Source organism: Palaemon carinicauda, chromosome 36 (genome assembly GCF_036898095.1).
Source record: "Palaemon carinicauda isolate YSFRI2023 chromosome 36, ASM3689809v2, whole genome shotgun sequence".
Taxonomy (NCBI): Eukaryota; Metazoa; Arthropoda; class Malacostraca; order Decapoda; family Palaemonidae; genus Palaemon; species Palaemon carinicauda.
In genome coordinates, this window is record NC_090760.1 from 59,091,388 (window position 1) to 59,097,316 (window position 5,929).

Genomic DNA, 5,929 nt, shown 5'->3' on the forward strand with positions numbered 1-5,929 from the left:
TCAAAAGTTATCTGTTATTTTGCGCAAGTTAGCAAGAAGAGGAGCTTTTAGCACTTGTTGGAGAATTGGTAATGTTACTCCTCTATGTAAATGTGTTTGTGGTAGCTCAAGTCCCACTGATTACCGCCCAATTTCCATAACTCCCATATTATCTAAAGATTTTGAACGTCTTCTGGCAAAATGTCTTAATAGGTTTTCTGAATGTAATCAACTACTCCCTAGTTTGCAATTTGGTTTTCGTAAAGGCCTTGGAGCATGTGATGCCCTTCTTACAATCTCCAATGCTATACAGAAGTCCCTTGATTGTGGTCAGGAAGTGCGCATGATTGGCCTTGATTTTAGTGCTACCTTTGACCGTGTAAATCATGAGGCCCTTGTTTTCAAACTGAACCACTTGGGAGTGGGTGGGTCGTTTCTTAGCGTTATTATTGATTTTTTAAGTAATAGATCTCAAAGAGTTGTTGTTGACGGGCACCATAGTGAGTATAGGAATGTGACATCCGGTGTTCCACAGGGTAGTGTTCTTGGCCCATTACTTTTCATACTATATACACATGAGATGTGGTTTGGCCTAGAGAACAAGCTTGTTGCATATGCAGATGATGTTACTCTCTTTGCATCAATTCCATCCCCTGAATGTAGATTTGGGGTTGGTGAATCCCTTAATAGAGATTTAGCTAAAATTAGTGCATGGTGCAAATTATGGGGTATGAAGTTGAATCGAATCCTAACAAAACTCAAAGTATGATTGTAAGTAGGTCAAGGACTGTGGCTCCTCAACATCCGGATCTCAGTATTGATAATGTTTCTTTAAATTTGTATGACTCTTTCAAAATTTTAGGTGTGATTCTCGACAGCAAATTTACTTTTGAGAAACATTTAAGGTCTGTGTCTTCTTCAATTGCACAACAAATTGGCCTATTGAGAAAGTCTTTTAAGATTTTTGGTGATCAATCTATTCTGAAGAAGTGTTTTAATTCTTTCATTCTACCTTGTTTTGAGTATTGTTCTCTTCTCTGGTTTCAGCTGCTGATTCTCATCTTAATTTGTTGGACAGAAACTTACGGTCTATTAAATTTCTTATTCCTGATCTAGATATTAATCTCTGGCACCGTCGTTCAATTAGTTCATTATGCATGTTGCATAAGATTTTTCATAACTCTGACCATCCTTTACATTCAGATCTCCCTGGACAATTCTATCCTGTTCGTAATACTAGGTAAGCAGTTAATTCTAATAGCCAGGCCTTCTCCATCCTGAGGCTCAATACTATGCAGTACTCCAGAAGTTTTATTCCAGCTGTTACCAAGTTGTGGAATGATCTTCCTAATCGGGTAGTTGAATCAGTAGAACTTCAAAAGTTCAAAGTTGGAGCAAATGCTTTTTTGTTGAGCAGGCGGACATGAGTCTTTTATAGTTTATATATGACATATTTGTTTTTGACGTTGTTAATAGTTTATATATGACATATCTGTTTTGACGTTGTTGCCTTTTTTAGAATGATTTATTGTTAATTTGTTCTCTTCATTTATTTATTTCCTTTCCTCACTGGGCTATTTTTCCCTGTTGGGGCCCTTGGGCTTGTAGCATCTTGCTTTTCCAACTAGGGGTTGTAGCTTGGATAATAATAATAATAATAATAATAATAATAATAATAATCCATATGTTAGCTTTAAGAGCCGACAGGAACAGAAAACGGGAATTTTACTTCAAATATAGATATAGATTTCTCGAATTTCATTGAGAAATTTTGATTTCAATTTCTCTTCTGCAAGAATTGGCCGCTTTCCACGTGATATTAAACTTTTTAATTTTCAAGTATTTGCTTATGATTTATATATATACATATATATATATATATATATATATATATATATATATATATATATATATATATATATATATATATATATATATATATATATATATATCGCCGAATTAAGGTCCTACACATGTCCTTCCACTTGCGTCTTTTTATGGTCTTTCTCTGCCAGTACACACCCGCAATTGTTTCTTCCTTCGTCTGCTTCTTTTACAATCCCTAGAGTTTCTCTCATAATTCTTATTTGTTGTATCTGAGCGTTTTCTTTGAACTTTTTCTCAGTTTTACTCATATTCATTTTCACTACTACATTTCTACTTTTTTTCTATTAAAATCTGCTATGATATTTTGTAATTCCTCCCAGGTTTCACTAAACACAATTATAGCATCTGTAAATCTTAATTTGTAAAGGTATTTTCCATTAATATTAATTATTACATTTTCCTTCACAATCGGAATTTTCTTACTAATTTTGTGTAGTTTCTGGATTGTTGTACCCTCTGCATATTCATCTTCTAGCATTTTAACACAAGATTGGTATGCTCAAACATATACCAATATGGGCATCACTGTTATCGGTAGAGAGAAAGTGAGGAGCGTATAGCTTGGGGAAGGTGAGAGCAGCAGCAGTTGATAGGACATTCTTTGTGTTCCCAAGTGGAACCCCGTGTCAGGTCTTTGGCTTGGCCTTTCATATCACCGAGAGAGGAGAAAACCGTAGTTTTGTTCAAGTAGACTGCCTAGACGTCTATAATCTCCACAAGTGTAATGGGAGCTCTCCTTCTTCAGGATTATGTGTAGGGATGACGACCATGGGCTTGAGGTCTTTTAGCAAAATCCCATTTCTTCAAATTCAGGGAATTTTTGTTTTATGGCTGCCAAATGATCCGAGGCCTGGCCCCGAAATATGCCTTACACAGGGAATCCTCTTGTCTTGGTATGGTGATAAATACTGTGATCAGAGGGAAGCTATGGGATTTTTTATGGAAGACTTCCGGGTACGACACGAAGAGGTGGATGTAGACATCCTTGAGTGCTTTGATACGATGAGCACGATCAGGCATATTAGAAAAGATTAGTGGTAGGAGAAGCCACAGCCTCAAGCGATAGCCTACTTTCAAGTTTTTAGGCCACTGATAACCTTTCACACATTTCTTCCCAGCAGCTCCGAGTCTGTAGTTGTAGAGGTCATTGGTTGGTGTGTGAGCAAGTGGTGACACATGTGTGGTGGGTGGCTTTTTTGCCACTCCAGCAGTTCATGGGGCCGGCGTCTATGTCCTACCGCATTCACGTCATATGCAGTCGATACTGATTACTTGTCCTCTTCGTCAGGAGTGAAGGTATTGCTGGATATCTTGAGGGTGGTGAAACGGCTGTCCATAATAGCACCGACTTTGTTCATGAAGTCTTTCATGGGCAAAAAATTGTCATTAAGGATGGTGACGCATACAGGTTCAGGTACGCTTCGTACCCAAATGACACGAAGTAGGTTCACTTCAAGAAGAGAGCCGTCTGTTCCAGGTTGCAGGCAAAGGATACTGCTCATTTCCCTGATGTTGCCCGAAGCTTTTTGGTCCCCCCAGTTTAGCTATATGGACGGCTGGCGATGGTGAGTACTACACCAGGAGATAAGTTCTTGGGCTGTCATAAGCTATTGGGACATCCCCTTGGTTTCCAAGCCAGTCTGAGATTTCTGGAAAGTTTCCTCGGGGATCAATGAAAGGACATAGTCTGCTTTGGTGCTAAAGTGAGTCAAGCACTTAATACGAAACTGAACCTCAGCGTGTTGAAACATGGCAAATGCCGCTGTACTTGCGAAGTGTGGTAGTTTCATGGATGTTGCGTGGAAAAAAAAAAAGAGATAGGGTTGGCGGTGGGCATCATCAAACAGTAGTGCCCTACACTGAGGTGGAGGGCGGGATGGAGCTGGTCCTCAGGCGGTCACCAATTGTGCAAGGTGGCTATTAAGTACAAACAGAGAGGCGAAGGTGAATGCAAGTGAAGTTTATTCAATAAGAGTTTATATACATACAGTTGGGAGCTAGATTGCCAAAAACGTCAATGACTATGAAACATGTAAGGGCAAGCTGAATCAAGTTTCTATTATCCCATTTTGGTTTATAAAAGAAAGCCTTGTAAATGTTAATGATAAGACGTATGATACTCCCTGTAATAAATGTAACTACCTCTGTTAAGGAAAAAGAAACTAAGACAAGAATAGAATTATACAACAGCAAAAACAATTTAACATCGGTTCGTATAAGATACTCCAACATCCCTTTTCCTTAGCATTTTATCTATATCCAATTACTGATTCTATTCTCAAATTTTCATTCTCACTACTTATTTTGCTTATTATTTTACAAAGACCCATTCCTAATTATAATTAATAATAGCATCTTGTTTGCCTTTGTTACCTTGACGTGAGACTGCTGGGGAAGAGTTAATACAGACTCAAAGAAGTGTTTGTATTGTAACAGCTAAGTATTTGCAAACAATTAAGAGGAACACCTAACATATATATATATATATATATATATATATATATATATATATATATATATATATATATATATATATATATATATATGTGTGTGTGTGTGTGTGTGTGTGTGTATCATCATCATCATCATCATCATTCTCTCCTCCTACGCCTATTGATGCAAAGGGGCTCGGTTAGATTTCGCCAGTCGTCTCTATCCTGAGCTTTCAAATCAATACTTCTTCATTCATCATCCCCTAATTCACGCTTCATATTCCTCACCCATGTTGGCCTGGGTCTTCCAATTCTTCTGATACCTTGTGGAATCCAGATAAAATTTTGGATAACTAATCTCTTTTGGGAAGTATGAAGAGCATACACAAACCATCTTCATCTACCTTTTACCATGATATCATTCACATATGGTACTCGAGTAATCTATCTTATAGTTTCATTTCTAATCCTGTCCTGCCAATTAACTCCTAATAATTTTCTGAGGGATTTGTTCTCAAACCTACATAATCTGTTAGAGACTCTTTCTTGTCATACCACGGCTCATGCCAATACAGTAACACTGATCTCACTAAGCTGATATATAGCCTGTTTTTTATATGTAATTTTCTGGTGATATGATTTGAAAATTTTACTTAACCTAGCCATTATCTCATTTTTATTTTTAATCTTTCATCAAACTCTAACTCTAAAGTTGCTGTATTGGATATTGCTTCTAAATATTTAAATGATTCCACACTAATAATCCTTTTTCCTTCCAAAGATATTACAGCTTCCATTGCATATTCTGTTGTCATTCTCTCTGCCTTTCTTCTATTGATCTTAAGCCCAATGTCATGTGATATTTCATGCATTCTGGTAAGCAAACTTCGCAAGTCCTGCTGTGTTTTACAAATAAGGACAGCGTCATCAGCATACTCTATTTCAGCTAATTTCTTGTTACCAATCCCGTTCAATCCTTTTCCATCATCTCCTAGTTTTTTAAGGATTACGAAATCCATGAGGAGGATAAAGTAAAGAGGTATTAACACATTCCTTAGGAGTATTCCACAAAATTGGCCGGTGAACACTATTAAAGGCTTTTTCATAGTCCACATATGCTATCAAAGTGAATTTCTATATTCTACATACCATTGTACCATATGTATTAGAATGAAAATCTGGTCAGTACATGACAACTGACGTAGGTGTGATACCTCTGTATTTATTGCATTCAGTCAGAGCTCATGTTTTTCCATTTTCACAAACACTCCCATTCATCAGGTTTTGCCTCATCATGCCATACAGTAAAGAATAATTTTGTAAATATTCTGGGAGTCACTTCATTTTTGCCCAGTATCATCTCAGCAGTTATTCCATTGTATCCAAAGGCTTTCCATCTCTTCGGTTTTTTAATGATAGATTTGACTTTCAACACACTGAATTCTTTCATGGGCACACCAAGGTCCTCCTCTGTTTCAGGAATATAAATCAAATTATAACCCCCCCCCCTGCTTTATATCTCCTATTCCTGACCTCATTAAAGTGTTTCATCCAACATTGCCTTTCTTTTTCTTCTGTTGTTATGACAGAGTCATCTCTCTTTTTGATGGGCATATGATTCTTCTTTGCCC